The sequence below is a fragment of the Dama dama genome, chromosome 25 (assembly GCF_033118175.1).
Source record: "Dama dama isolate Ldn47 chromosome 25, ASM3311817v1, whole genome shotgun sequence".
NCBI classification, from domain to species: domain Eukaryota; kingdom Metazoa; phylum Chordata; class Mammalia; order Artiodactyla; family Cervidae; genus Dama; species Dama dama.
Genome location: NC_083705.1, coordinates 41,508,049 through 41,524,322, shown reverse-complemented (window position 1 = coordinate 41,524,322; position 16,274 = coordinate 41,508,049).

Genomic DNA, 16,274 nt, shown 5'->3' with positions numbered 1-16,274 from the left:
CCAGGGATTAACTGCTAACCTACTCAACTCACAGAAAACGACTTGGGTACTGATTGTTTTTTTGTTTTTTGTTTTCATTTATTTTTAATAGTTGGAGGCTAATTACTTTACAGTATTGTAGTGGGTTTTGTCATACATTGACATGAATCAGCAATAGATTTACACATATTCCCCATCCCGGTCCCTCCTCCCACCTCCCTCTCCACCCGATCCTTCTGGGTCTTCCCAGTGCACCAGCCCAGAGCACTTGTCTCATGCATCCAGCCTGGGCTGATGATCTGTTTCACCCTAGATAATATACATGTTTTGATGCTGTTCTCTCAAAACATCCCACCCTCACCTTCTCCCAGAGTCCAAAAGTCTGTTCTGTATATCTGTGTCTCTTTTTCTGCTTTGCATATAGGGTTAACATTACTATCTTTCTAAATTCCATATATATGCGTTAGTATACTGTATTGGTCTTTATCTTTCTGGCTTACTTAACTCTGTATAATGGGCTCCAGTTTCATCCATCTCATTAGAACTGGTTCAAATGAATTATTTTTAATGGCTGAGTAATATTCCATGGTGTATGTGTACCACAGCTTCCTTATCCACTCATCTGCTGATGGGCATCTAGGTTGCTTCCATGTCCTGGCTATTATAAACAGTGCTGCAATGAACATTGGGGTGCACGGGTACTGATTGTTTGTGAGGTGATCTCAAAAAGGAAAAAGCAGGGTTGAGGAATCATGGAGAGAGAGAGAGATGGAAAGAAGAGAAATCAAGATAAGGATGTGTTGTCAAGGATACTGCGATAAGAAGTGGAAGTCCTCTGTGGTTTTGTTTGGCTTTTGTGTTTCAGGTAGTTTTATTCTTTTTTTTTTTTTTTTTTTTTTTTTTTTTTGGTTTTGCTTTTTAGAAAATGTTCCAGGACCTTGAAGAAGTGAACACAATATTTCTCAGAAATGTTCACCTGTGGATTGGCTCCAGGACATTTAGACACTGATTTCTGTCTACTATTCTTGAAGAGTAGTTCCTAAGGACACTAACACCCTCTCATGTGCTGAGAGTGTGCTACACAGCTTCAGAGAAGACTCTGGGCAGACGAGTGGACTGATCCCTGAGCTTAGATTGTCATCCTGCAGCGGTGACCCATACCTGCATACCTCACCCATACCTGTGAGTGAGGGCATGGGTCTTGGACCACCAGCTACATCGTGCTCACCCTGTCTTACACATCCTCACTCCTGTGTCTTGCTGGACACTTCACGAACAGGTCAGGAAACAGTACATAAGACCTAACACAGAGCTCACTCCATGGGTGATGAACCAAACAAACCTTGACCTGGAGCAGCAGCAAACTTTCTTTAAGAATGTATGTCAATCACAGAGGACCCAATAACCAGAACCAGTTTTACTTAGAACTAGGAAATGCAAGCACCTTATACAGTACTGCTATTTTCAAAATCTAAGACTTCCCTATATTTGGGGGGAGACAACTGTGTAGTTAGTAAAAAAAAAAAAAAAAAAACTAGACTAAAATTTCTTAAGGCAGAGATATTCTCATTCATCACTCATAGTACCTAACACCCTGCATTATAATACTGTATGTCAGAAACCCTAACAATTAAACAAAAGACGATTTGAACACCCTGGCTCATAAAAGTCAGTGATGATGCCTTAGCTACAGTTCATTCCTCCATTCTAGTACTTATCATATTATATTTTAAATATCTCATCTGTCTCTTAATCACTAGATTGTGAGCTTACTAAAAGCATAATGTATTCATCTTTGTTTTCCTAACACATAATCAACTTCATCCTGCTTAATGACCTCTCAATAAATATCAAATTAATGAACTAATGTTTGAGATCTGTTCTTGGAGATGTCTTTATTTGGTAAGGCTTTGCTCCCCAAATAAATACTCTTTTTATATCAACGCCCAAGTCATTTTACAAATCTTGTTATCTCACTAGTGTTTTTAATACAGAGAACAATGTTTCAGCCTCCATCATAGTAAGTTTCAGTCAGTATCATATGGATGTCAAATGATATAAAAATTCTTTATGTTTCAATATGGTAAGCATTAGCCAAATATGGACATTTAAATTTTATTAGTTAATTAAAATTAAATATAATTAAAAATTCATTTCCTCAGTCACACATTTCAAGTGCTCAATAGCCACATGTGACTAGTGACGACCCTACTGAACAGTGCCGCCGTAGAATATTTCTTCCATCATGGCAAAATGTTTTATCATATAGTACTATCACAGAATTTGGAAAAGAAAAATCCTAGCTCCTAACAGCGGACCATTAAACTCAGGTAGATCTGGGCGTTTCTGCTTCCCACCATCCTTGCCATCAAACAGATTTCCTCTGTCCACATGTTGGCCAGGGAGCCTGCACTGCTTACGGCCCCCACCCTCCCAGAAATCTGACTCAGGTAGCAGAGAAGGGGGCTAAGGCAAGGTCTGCAGCACTGGGGCTTCGCAGAAGCCAGTTTCTCCTCTTCAATCCATCTGAAGGACAGTGTCACTTCTGTTAAGTTCTCTTTTGTGCTTTCAGAAAATGGAAAGCTAAGTCCCTAGGTTAGTAGTTCCTATTTATATTCCATGACAGATAAAGAGAAGCTGATAAATTGCATTAGCTGAAAAGAACTTAGAGTAATGTTATTAGCTCTGAACAGACTCCCTGATGTATTTTGTGGCTCTGAGATACTCTGGTGGTGTTCATTCCAGTGTTAAACACCATGCTATTGTCTGAACTTTGTGACTTTTGGAACTGCATTTACTAACCATACGTCTCAAATGGGACAGTGCAATAATTTTCCTAGATCCCTTTGGGTATATATTGCCTTTTAGGTTGACTTTTGAATAAAGATATTTAAATTCAAGTGACCTCTATTTTGGGGCTTCCCTGGTGGCTCAGCAATAAAGAATCTGCCTGCCAATGCAGAAGCCACAGGTTCAATCCCTGGGTCAGAAAGATACCATTGAGGAGGAAATGATCTCTGCCTTAACCTTTAGAGTCCCAAATCAACCACCTCAGTATAGGAAATGCCAGGCTAACTTTCCTGTTGGCATTCTAATTCTGCAAAACTACATGTTGCTTATCTTACTAGAGTTCAAGACATGTTTCCTTTAGTGGAGTAGATCATCATTGCAATGATGATTGAGTTAGTACTTTTTCAAAGAAACATGTAGACAGCGCCCATCCTTTGCTAAAAGCAGAACCACTTTTTTTTTAATTACAGTAGCCAAAAACTATAAAACATCCAAACATTTCTGGTAAATCCCAAAACCCTGCTGTGATGAGTGAAATCCCATATGTAAATATAAATGAATCATCCTGCGGTTTATACTCACGTGTTCCCAAACAACTTTGTGTTTATTTCAGCTTAACCAACACGACATTTAGATGCTATTATTAAGATAGTTAAAGACAGTATAAAATCGAAGAATGGAAACTTCACTGTTAGTAAAATAATTCTTTTGTTGAAAATCCTAATCACTCTATTTCCTTGTGTTTTGTTTCATATGTGTGTGTATTTTTGTTGGGGCTCTCATCCTAGTTCTTTATATTCTCACAATTCCATATCTGTCTGGTATTCTGGAAAATTATTTAAAATCCACATCTAGAAGGCTTTGTTGATTTACCAAGTTAAATTTTGATTAAACTCTCAGTTTGGCTGAAGCAAAGATGCTTGTTCCATGGAAGAAAAGCTATGACCAACCTAGACAGCATATTAATAAGCAGAGACATTACTTTGCCAACAAAGGTCCATCTAGTCAAAACTATGGATTTTCCAGTAGTCATGTATGGATGTGAGAATTGGATTATAAAGAAAACTGAGCACCTCATTGTGGTTTTGATTTGCATTTCTCTAATAATGAGTGATGTTGAGCATCTTTTCATGTGTTTGTTAGCCATCTGTATGTCTTCTTTGGAGAAGTGTCTGTTTAGTTCTTTGGCCCATTTTTTGATTGGGTCATTTATTTTTCTGGAATTGAGCTGCAGGAGTTGCTTGTATATTTTTGAGATTGCCTGGTGCACTGGGAAGACCCAGAGGAATCGGGTGGAGAGGGAGGTGGGAGGGGGGATCGGGATTGGGAACACATGTAAATCCATGGCTGATTCATATCAATGTATGACAAAACCCACTGGAAAAAAATAATAATAAAAAAAAAAAAAGAAAGAAAACTGAGCACTGAAGAATTGATGTTTTTGAATTGTGGTGTTGGAGAAGACTCTTGAGAGTCCCTGGAACTGCAAGGAGATCCAACCAGTCCATCCTAAAGGAAATGAGTCCTGACTATTCATTGGAAGGACTGATGCTGAAGCTGAATCTCCAATACTTTGACCTGATGCAAAGAACTGACTCACTGGAGGAGACCCTGATGCTGGGAAAGACTGAGGCAGGAGGAGAAGGGGACAACAGAGGATGAGATGGTTGGATGGCATCACTGACTACGATGGATATGAGTTTGAACAAGCTCTCTGACTTCAATATATGTTATAATTTTTACATCAGATGAATAAAGGAGAAAACTAAGTGTCAACTACAAATTGGCACTTTCCAAGAGCATTGTCAACTACTGAACATCAAAGGCATTTGCCATCTGCCTCTACGGAGACTGAACCCCATGCTGCTATAGCTGTTGACCCTCAACAATCCCTGAGGGGGACTGAAGCACTCTGTGCTCCTGGGAATCTGGTGGGACAGGTCTTTAGATAATTGGACGTTATTAGGAATAGATTTTATGATCTCAATCCTTGCATCTCCTGATATCTAGAGAAGCACTAAATCCCTTTATGGTGACATCAGAACCTCATGACTAACAACAACGACAAAAAAACCTTTTGTAAAATTAGTGCTTAATGGTATTGAACTCCCCGTTCACCAAAACCTTATATTTTGACCTTCCCTCACTGCCGCTTTGGAGCAGTCTCTGAGAGCTATTTGAGATGCTGCCTCTCAGGCTGCAGTCCTCATTTTACCCCAAATAAAATTTAACTTGCAACTCTCAAGTTGTGCATCTTTTTTAGTCGACATAAGTTCCTGATTTCTAATTTAAGAAGATCATCAGAGGAAATGTTAAGAAACATGCTAAGCGAAAAGAACTAATTCACATGCTCATTCATAAATTCCCTCACAGTTTCTCTCTTTCGAAAAATGGAGCAATGAAAATGTGATCTGAAGAACTGGTGCTTTTTGAAAAACAGATTGTGACAGAGAAACAGGCTGAGCTCCTTGTGCTATTAGAGGGGTGAAATGGGAGGGGTTGGAGGTGGGAAGGAAGGCTAGGAGGGAGGGGATATAAGTATAGTTATCACTGATTCATGCTGTTGTTCAGCAGAAACCAACACAACATTGTAAAGCAATTATCCTCCAATTAAAAACAATCTTCTTTTTAAAAAGCAGATTGTGAATGGTCAACTACAAGACTGAATGAGTTACTCATCAAGATATATTGATAAAACTATAGAGGCCCCAGAACTGTGTGGAGCATATAATGCTTTTGATCTTCCACCTTGAGGACATCAGTTCTTATTTTATTTGTAATCTTCTGCTTGGATTGCAGTTATTCAGAATGAAATCCAACTCAGCTAAAGAAGGGTAGCTCAGTACCTTTCTTAGAATGAAGTTACTCAGAATATTTTTTCTCTAGTCCTTCATGTGGGGCCCACGGTTAATGGAAACAGGAGAAAGAAGGACCTATGTGTTGGTAATATGATAAAGAAATCAGTAGCACCCTTGGCTAATAACAAGCATGCTATAAACCAGAACCCAATATGGCTAGAATAATATGTCTGCCTCCTGTAACGAAACACTGAAAAATCACAACTTCTTTCTGTCATTGTTGTGATAAAAGGTGATGTTTCTGTAAGTTGCATCCCAGGGATAAAGTTTAGCCATCAGACAAAAGTATGACTAAGATAATAAAATGCTCATTCAGTGACTGACTCTGTGAGTTCTTCAACTAGGTCTCAACATTCAGATCAGATTCTTGCAACTTTCACACAACATGAAATCCTCTTCCAGTGTAGATAGCTTCTCTCAGCTGCAATAAAGTTAATTCCAATAGGAAAAACAACTGTGGAACTGCCTCTCCTTCAATACATTCTGATTGTGAGTACTCTTTTCAACTTTTGACCATGAATATGAAAAACTCTGGATTCTAGACCTAAATAGGTCACCAGCTTCTTCTTTTCTTCAAAAAATTATTTAATCTTTCTGGACCTCAGCTTTCTGATCTTTGAAGTGAGGGTAGTAGTTTAAAACTGCTTCTGGTTCTACATTCTAGTGTCTTCTACTTACATTTAATCTGTATTATTAAACAGCATCTCTATCTGCTCTGAGAAGACTAAAAACTACCCCAAAGAAGTAATGATTCCAAACCAAAATTATATAAATTTTGAAGCACCTAAAAGAGTGTCAGGCAGCCTGTGAAAGTCCCATACAAGCACGACAATGGTTCTCAGAATCAACAGCTTCAGGATTCAGTTCCTACATAAACTGCCTCAACAAGTCTGCTTCAGTGCAGTCGCTCAGTTGTGTCTGCCTCTTTGTGACCCCATGGACTGCAGCATCCCAGGCTTCCCTGTCCATCACCAACTCGCAGAGCTTACTCAAATTCATGTCCATTGAGTCGGTGATGCCATGGAACTATTTCATCCTCTGTCATCTCCTTCTCCTCCTGCCTTCACTCTTTCTCAGCATCGGGGTTGTTTCAAATGAGTCAGTTCTTCACATCAAGTGGCCAAAGTATTAGAGTTTCAGCTTCAGCATCAGTCCTTCCAATGAACACCCAGGACTGATCTCCTTTAGGATGGGCTGGTTGGATCTCCTTGCAGTCCAAGGGACTCTGCAAAGTCTTCTCCAACACCACAGTTCAAAAGCATCAATTTTCGGTGCTCAGCTTTCTTTACAGTCCATCTCTCACATCCATACATGACCATTGGAAAAACCATAGCTTTGACTAGATGGGCCTTTGTTGGCAAGTAATGTCTCTGCTTTTTAAAATGCTCTCTAGGTTGGTCATAGCTTTTCTTCCAAGGAGCAAGAGTCTTTTAATTTCATGGCTGCAGTCACCATCTACAGTGATTTTGGAGCCCAAAAAATGAAAACTAAACAAATAATGTCTGTCACTGTTTCCATTCTTTCCCCATCTATTTGCCATGAAGTGATGGGACTGGATGCCATGATCTTAGTTTTCTGAATGTTTAGTTTTAAGCCAACTTTTTCACTCTTCTCTTTCTCTTTCATCAAGAGACTCTTTACTTCTTCTTCACATTCTGCCATAAGGGTGCTGTCATCTGCATATCTAAGGTTGTTGATATTCCTCCCGGAAATCTTGATTCCAGCTTGAGCTTCCTCCAGCCCGGCATTTTGCATAATGTACTCTGCATATAAATTAAATAAGCAGGGTGACAATATACAGCCTTGATGTACTCCTTTCCCTATTTGGAACCAGTCTGCTGTTCTATGTCCAGTTCTAACTGTTTCTTCTTGAAATGTTGCTTCTACATACAGATTTCTCAGGAGGCAGGTCAGGTGGTCTGGTATTCCCATCTCTAGAAGAATTTTCCACGTTTATTGTGATCCACACAGTCAAAGGCTCTGGCGTAGTCAATAAAACAGAAATAGATGTTTTTCTGGAACTCTCTTGCTTTTTCAATGATCCAACAGATGTTGGCAATTTGATCTCTGGTTCCTCTGCCTTTTCTAAATCCAGCTTAAACATCTGGAATTTCACAGTTCACATACTGTTGAAGACTGGCTTGGAGAATTTTGAGCATTACTTTGCTAGCATGTGAGATGAGTGCAACTGCGCAGTAGTTTGAACATTCTTTGGCATTGCCTTTCTTTGGGATTGAAATAAAAACTGACCTTCTCCAGTCCTGTGGCCACTGCTGAGTTTTCCATATTTGCTGGCATATTGAGTGCAACACTTTCACAGGATCATCTTTTAGGATCTGAAATAGCTCAACTGGAATTCCATCACCTCCACTACCTTTATTCGTAGTGATGCTTTCTAAGGCCTACTTGACTTTGCATTCCAGGATGTCTGGCTCTAGATGAGCGATCACACCATCGTGGTTATCCGAGTCATGAAAATCTTTTTTGTATAGTTCTCCTGTGTATTCTTGCCACCTCTTCTTAATATCTTCTGCTTCTGTTAGGTCCATACCATTTCTGCCCTTTATTATTCCCATCTTTGCATGAAATGTTCCCTTGGTATCTCTCATTTTCTTGAAGAGATCTCTAGTCTTTCGCATTCTATTGTTTTCCTCTATTTCTCTGCACTGATCACTGAGGAAGGCTTTCTTATCTCTCCTGGCTATTCTTTGGAACTCTGCATTCAAATGGGTATATCTTTCCCTTTCTCCTTTGCGTTTAGCTTTTTGTTTTCTCAGGTATTGAGTTCCAATGGTAAAGAATCCATCTGCAATGCAGGAGACCTGGGTTCAATCCCTGGGTTGGGTAGATCCCCTGGAAAAGGAAATGGCAACCCTCTCCAGTATTCTTACCTGGAGAATCCCACAGACAAGGAGCCTGACAGACTGCAGTCCATGGGTTGCAAAGAGTAGGACACAACTGAGAGACTAACACTTTCACAAGAGAAAGCAAGTCAAAGAAACAGTTTCCAACATGCAGTCAGAATTGGCTTTTTCTCTGAAAAACTCAACCCACAGCCTGAAATAAATCCATCCAATCTGCAGCCTAAAGCCAAGCTGCCTACCTGAATAAAGTCTAGATGAGTGAACTCCAGCTGACCCACAGATTCTTGAGGTGTTAGTTGCCTGCAAATCAAGAAGAGACACCTCTGGATTAAGCCTACCATGCTGACTCTTTGATTTTGTCCTTCTCATTTCCAGAGCTGTGAGAAATAAATGTCTGTTGTTTAAGCACTCAAAAAAAGAAAAAAGAAAGAAAGAAAAAACACTATAAGGCACAATTTTTTTTAAATCGGTTTGTTATGCAGCATTATTATGGCAATATCTGATCAACAAAGAGGGGTTTTGACACAATATATAGGCCTCCAACATTTGGCCAGCAATTATTCATCTCTGCCTTTAGCACAAATGATAAAAACATAAGTTTCCCAAAGCTCTGAACAGAAGCAATATTTTTTAACTCAGAAAGATAAGAGGAACAAAATTAGGGAAAAGTCAAACTAAAAATTACTTGAGTGACAATGAGATGCAGTGGGGGTCAGAAGACCAGTGGGGGTCAGTAGTACCAGCCTGGTACTACTAGTAAAAATCTTGTAATTTTAGCAAGTCAATATTTTTTTTTTTTCTGAAGACCACTCCTTAGCTTATTCATTTGTAAAGTGAGGTTAAGCCTTGTCTTCCATCTTACACTTTTTACACAGATAAATTCTAAATGGGCTATACTAAATCTAAAATCATAAAATCACGTAACTTCTAGATGAAAACATAGGAAAATTTCTTTGTGACTTTTGGTTATACAAACATTTTAAAAATAAAGTTAAAGCACAATCTACTAAAAATTTAATAAATTAAGCTTTTCCAAAAAATGTTTGCTCCACAAAAGGTAATATTAAGAGAATGAAAAGACAGGTCACACACCAGGAAAAAATAATTTGCAAATCATATTTCTGACAAAGTTCTTAAATCCAGAATACTCAAAGAATGCTCAAGTTCATCAAGGAAACAAACAACCCAAAAAGAGAGTAGGCAAAAGATCTACACAGATATTGGAATGGCCCAATATATACTTGAGAAGATGTTCAGCATCATTAATCACTAGAAAATGCAAATTAAATGTAAATTAAAACCACAATGAGACATCATACGTATTAGAATGACTAAAAAAAATCACTTGACAAAAACAAGTGATAATGAGGATGAGGAGCAACTGGAACTCTCATGCACCCCTTAAGGAATGAACAATGATACAGCCACTTGGGACAACAGCAACTTATTATAAAGTTAAATATACACTTAGCACTGACTAAGCCAGCCCACTTCATAAAACCTTATCTTCACACAATATCTGTTCACAAATATTTACAGCTGTTTCATTAAAATCATCAAAAATAGAAACACCCAGATGTTCTTCAAGCAGATGTACTTATAGTACATCCATAAAACAAAACACTATTCAGTAACAAAAAAGAGCAAATTACTGATTTAGTAAATAAATGGGAGAATCTCAAAAGTGTTTTGCAAAGTAGAAGAAACCAGTTATCCTGTGGGAACTGGTTTGCATATCTTGTAATTTTATTTATGTGACATTCTGGGAAAGACAAAACTACAGGGATACAAAAAGATCAATGGCTGCCAGGGTTTAGAGGATAGCCAAAATGTTAACTATAAAGAGGCAGCAAAAGGTAATTTTTGAAATTATGAAACTGTTCTATTCCACAACTATGGTGGTGGATACATGGTTATATACAATTGTCAAAATCCCTGAAACTGTATATCACAAAGAGATAATTTTATTGCATATCAATTAACAATTTAAAAAGAATTTAAAAATTAAATAATTTTTTAAGTTATATTAGGTTAGATGAACTTTAATATCACTTTCAAATGTAAATGCTAATGACATATGCATACCGTTTTAACTTTTCTCTTTTGTAAGCTGATACTTTTGCTATAAGAGAAAAGCATCATTTCAAATGACTATGTCTTCTTTGCACGGCCATAATGAAACATCTTCTGCAATACTTTGGAACACTGCTTCAAGTCTTACACTTTCTCTTTCTAAAGAGCAGGCTACAGAACAATCTGCCAATCCATGTTTAGGACAGTGTTTGCATTGAGCACATGTGAATTTCAGTTAAAGAACGGCCCTGAATTGGGCATGTGACAAAGAACTTGTGTAGCTAGTGGCAGTCTGTTTGTCTTAAGAGTTCAAGTGTCTTCTCAAGGACTGCTGCTTTTAGTTTAAGGTAAACTGGTAAAGGCTATTTCTTAAAGAGAGCATGGCCCTTTAGATGAGACATTAAGACCTAAAGCTAAGGCTTTTTTTTTTTGCTTCCTGATCTACACTCCTCTGGCAGTCAGCTTCAAAAATGGCCCCAATGATTCCTGACTCCTGGTATTCTTAGAAGAGTTCATTAAGGTGAAAGAGCTTTGCAAAGCCAACAACCCAAAACCTCTTGTTTAAGTATGAAGGTGTGGGTATACATTATTGTATTAGTCATGTGTTTTTGCATAATAAATTTCCCACAATGAAAAATTATTATCTTGCTATTTTTGTGAGTCAGTAATCTGGAAACCACTTAAGTGGGTGATACTGGTGACAATAGAACTGCAGCTTCTTGAGAAAGCTTAAGCCATGTCTTCAGTTCAAAGTCTGAAAAGGAAAACAAGTTTCTGATCTGTCTCTTAGAATTGGTGATGGTGGGAATCAAGGGTCACCTGATAAACCAGTTAAAGCAGAATAGTGAATTCAGTCTTGCTACTGGCTTAAGAACTGCAAAACAGTCCAGCTTTAGAAATAAAGTCTCAGAGCATCTTGCAACATGAATGTTTCCAGAGAACTGATCTTTATCATATTTCTACATAGGAATCAGGTTTTAACAGAGTTTAAGAGGTTCCTCCAAAGAAATCAGAAATGAATCAGCACTTGTGACACAAAAAGCATTCAAGACTCTGCCTCCAAGATTTTGAGACTCTGCTCAACTTCCTACCTCAGGATAAAACCAGCTGAATGAATATTTGATCATGGGCCTCCGCATGTAGAACATGCAGAACCAGGAACACATGTAGATTCCCTGCAGTTATTAGCCTCTTGATTTCCCAGAACATTTGGCTGAACTAGAGACCCATAAATGGTAAAGGGTGAGTCTGGGTTTCTAACCAATTTTCTGCTTCTCTGTCCACTGTTTTCCATCTAACTCTTTAAGCACTTACTTCCCTGCAGATATCAGAAATATCCACCAAGACACTACCAGCCTGTGCTTGAGGTGCCTGTCTCCGTGAGGTGCCTGTCTCCTCATTTGGAGACAATAAGAGTATATTCTTATGGTCCAGATCAAGGCAACCACATTTAAAGAGACCTCTAGCCTGAAAATCTGGAGAAGGCAATGACAACCCACTCCAGTACTCTTGCCTGGAGAATCTCAGGGACGGGGGAGCCTGGTGGCCTGCCATCTATGGGGTCGCACAGAGTCGGACACAACTGAAGCGACTTAGCAGCAGCAGCAGCAGCCTGAAAATCATTAAACTTCAGCTCTACTCCAGCCTTTTCCATTAGCCAAGGAAAAGTTACTTGACTTCTGTGGGCTTCAACACAGTCACTGGGCTTCAACATAGTCACTCTGAAGACTTTGAAGTAAATCATGCTTTTTACATTTATGGACTTGGGGAGGTAGTAGTGATGGGAGAGAAACTGCAAACACCTGGAAAGGTAGTAGAACTTTAATTTGCTCTTTTTTGCTGAGACACTTTCATCCGATTTGTTTTTAATTGGAGGAAAACAGCTTTACAATATCTTGGTTTCTGCCATACAACACTCATCAGTCATAACTATACATGGTTTGTGACTTAAAGTTAAAAACCACTGGACTAAATACTTTTATTCTATAAACATAAATTTAACATGTTCAAGGCATTGAGTGAGGCAAAGTGGAAAATACAAAATGAGTGGGACAAGTAACCAAATCATCAAAATCAAATGTACAACACAGAGAAGAACCACAGAGAAGAAAGACTAGTTAAGTATTTAAGGAAGTGAGAGATTACAGCTGTCTGGAGGCAGGAAAGTGGGAATTAGAGAAAATAATTCAGGTTTGTGCATGTTAAGGGAGCAAAGCATTTCAAGTTGAGGGCATAACAAAAGCTAAACACAGCAGCCAAAGGAAAAAAAAAAAATCTGTGGTATGTGAGGTAGCAACAGGCAATCAGATACATTTGGCTAGATCAGTTCTGAAAGCATAGGATGAGAGGAATAAAGTAGAAAGCCAAACAATGACAGAATTTAAAAAATAAAATGACAGTTGCACATGAAAATGAAGATGGGATCCTGACTAAGACTTATATAAGTCTACTGCAGTACTTGGCTTTCCCAGTGGTTTCTGATTTTGTGGGAATAGGGGCTTAGCTTTCACGAATGGAGACCATCTCACACCTAAACATATCACACCTTAATATGTATTCTCCTTTTACAAAAATGCAAATCATGATCCTAACTAGATCATGGAAGGATACTTGTTTGCAATATGAGAGCTGAATAAAGAAGGCAGAGCATTATTTTATTTAATTCCAATTGGAAATGGGTATAATTTGGAATTTTTGTCCCTTTGCACATGGTGGTAAATGACTGAAACATTGTCCCATGTATTGGTTTGGGATTACAGATTAATTTAATGAGTTGGTGAATTTACAAATGTGAAATACATGAATAATAAGGACTGACTGTGATTATGTATGTATGTATGTGTATATATATTTTTTACATATATACCTTTCTTTCAATTTAACAGAGTTACTAAATAAAAATAGTTGAGTATTATAAATGATTGTTATTTGATTTTCTTCTAAATACTTTCATTACCATTGTGACACTGCCATGTTATCCACCAACCTCCTAAACACAGAAATATTTTGTAAGCAGACAGAAACAGGTCCATCTCTCAGGGACAGACTCTTTGTTAACCAGCTTAAGGCAGATGAGTAAATACGATATATTCCTTTATGAAAAAACTACTCAGGGGACAAGGCACTATAATCCTCTAGCCAAAACATTATTTTCTTATCATTCTAAATGGGAGACCAAAAAGTACTGCAAAAGCGGTTTGGTAAGGATGGAACTAGAGAATGATAGTTATTTGACTGTTTACATGTATCAAGCCAAAGAAGCCAGGCCTTAAGTGTGATGAAAAATTAATTACTGAACACTCTTAAGAGTACCTTGGACAGCAAGGAGATCCAGCCAGTCCATCCTAAAGGAAATCAGTCTTGAATATTCATTGGAAGGACTGATGCTGAAGCTGAAACTCCAATACTTTGGCCACCTGATGCGAAGAACTGACTCATTGGAAAAGACCCTGATGCTGGGAAAGACTGAGGGCAGGAGGAGAAGGGGATGACAGAGGATGAGATGGTTGGATGGCATCACTGACTCAGTGAACATGAGTTTGAGTAAACTCCAGGAGTTGTTGATAGACAGGAAAACCTGGCGTGCTGCAGTCCATGGGGTTGCAAAGAGTCAGACACGACTGAGCGACTGAACTGAACTGAAATTAATGTAAAGGAATATGCGTTGGGTAAAGTTAACCGAGCACCTGCTTGGCTATGGTAACCTGGATTTTTAATTAGCATAGAGTGAATAGTATTTTTCCAGTAATGTCTTAAGAAGGCGTGTTTTCAAGTGGCACCCACATCTCCAGTTTTATAAACTGAACTTTTTCCTAGAGAACATCCACAGAGAAAAATAAAATCATTTTCCTGCTTTACTTAAGGGAGAAAATATTGCAACACACATGGAGAAAAGTATAACTAAGTTCAGGCAGAAATGAATAGACAGAATTGGAGGCAAGATACTGGATTTGGGTATTGATTATTGTCCATTAGCTCAAGACTTCTACTTGGAGATTGGTATCATTCAGAGTGAGTCTCCATTACTTGTCCCTCTCACCTAGATCCACTAGTCTTATCTTGAAAGCACACCTCAATATATGCACATTTCTCTCTACCCCTTACTCTTGGTACTCCAGCCACACTGAATTCCTTTATTCCTTGAATGATACAAGCCCTCTTCTTCTCATCATTACCTCTGCTTGAAAAGAGTTATCTTTTAACTCCTCAACAGACGACTGATCAGCCTTCATCATGCCCCAGCTTAAATTTCTCCTCCTCAGTGAGACGTCTCTTGTTTGTGTCCACCCAATCCTAGACGGCCTTTGCTAGGTCCTCTCTCTTCACTTCCTTCCTATACTTATGCAGGCTATAGTGGTCTTGCGTATTTCCTTGTTCTCCTTTGTGATCTAGCTCCATCCTCTGGCATACAAGCATCATGAAGATTAGATACATATTCCCTCATTCACCACTGTGATCCCCAACACATAAAAGTGTTTGCTTCAATTTAGATACTTGATGTTTGTTGAATATATAAATGTAAATCAACCTAAGCCGCTTATTTTCCTTAATAATCATACAAAATAAATGAGTGAAATCCTAGTTTTACAATTACAGGATTTCAAACTGTTGGATGTTTTCTGTGGCTTTACAAATTAAGGCCAGGCAAATTAAGCACATAATCCTAATCATGACAGTAAGTTTGGGAAGTAGGTTGCTGAAAGCCAACTTTCCAAAGTTATTTTTCTTGCTGACAAATTTTCAGCAGATATAAGATCTTATTTGATTTCTAAACCTAGGTACAATAAAAATAAGTTAAAAGTAACTTGATATAATGAACCTTTTGTAAGTAAACTAAATCTTAGAAAAAGATTATGTTTCGGTGGAAGTTGAGTTTTAGTGCTAATTGTTTTTGAGGTTTTATATCTACTGAGGTCTTGTACTTATTGCCTACTTCCTGTAATGCTCCTTATTGCTATGTTGCATTATTATAAAGTTAAATTAATAAAAGGACATTCTAAGTTTGCTTCTGTGGCTCATCTATCTTTGGATGAAGATCATATACCCCATGACCCAGAACTAGGTTGTCATTCATACTGAAAATGACATCATTTAAAAGACCCTCTCTTTATCCTAGATGAAAGGACCTTGATCAGATACTCTCCACTATGGCATGCTCAATAAAACTGAAGTAAATTGATTCTTGAATTCACATTTCCCACTTAACAAGGGCCTCTGCACTGAACAGGTCAATTAAAAAAAAAAAAAATTGCTGATCCCAAGCAACACCCACACCAGGATAAGAAGACAGCAGTTGTAGACAACTGATCTTGGAATTTGGACCAAGACTGTAAGAATCATTCTACTAATTCAATAGAATTATTTAACAAAAGCTTACCTCCCTATCAGAATAGAAAGTTTTCATTTACTTGTAACCATACTGTTGTCCACAATGTTCAGGATGAGAAAAAACTGTCCAGTGAAGTAGTTACACAGTATAACTACTCAGGCATCACTGCTTGCTTTAAGTCTACTGATAAAAGCACAATACAATGTTTGTGTGACAATTCAGTTCAGTTCAGTTCAGTCACTCAGTCGTGTCCGACTCTTTGCGACCCCATGAACTGCAGCACGCCAGGCCTCCCTGTCCATCACCAACTCGCAGAGTCCACTCAAACCCATGTCCATCGAGTCAGTGATGCCATCCAACCGTCTCATCCTCTGTCGTCCC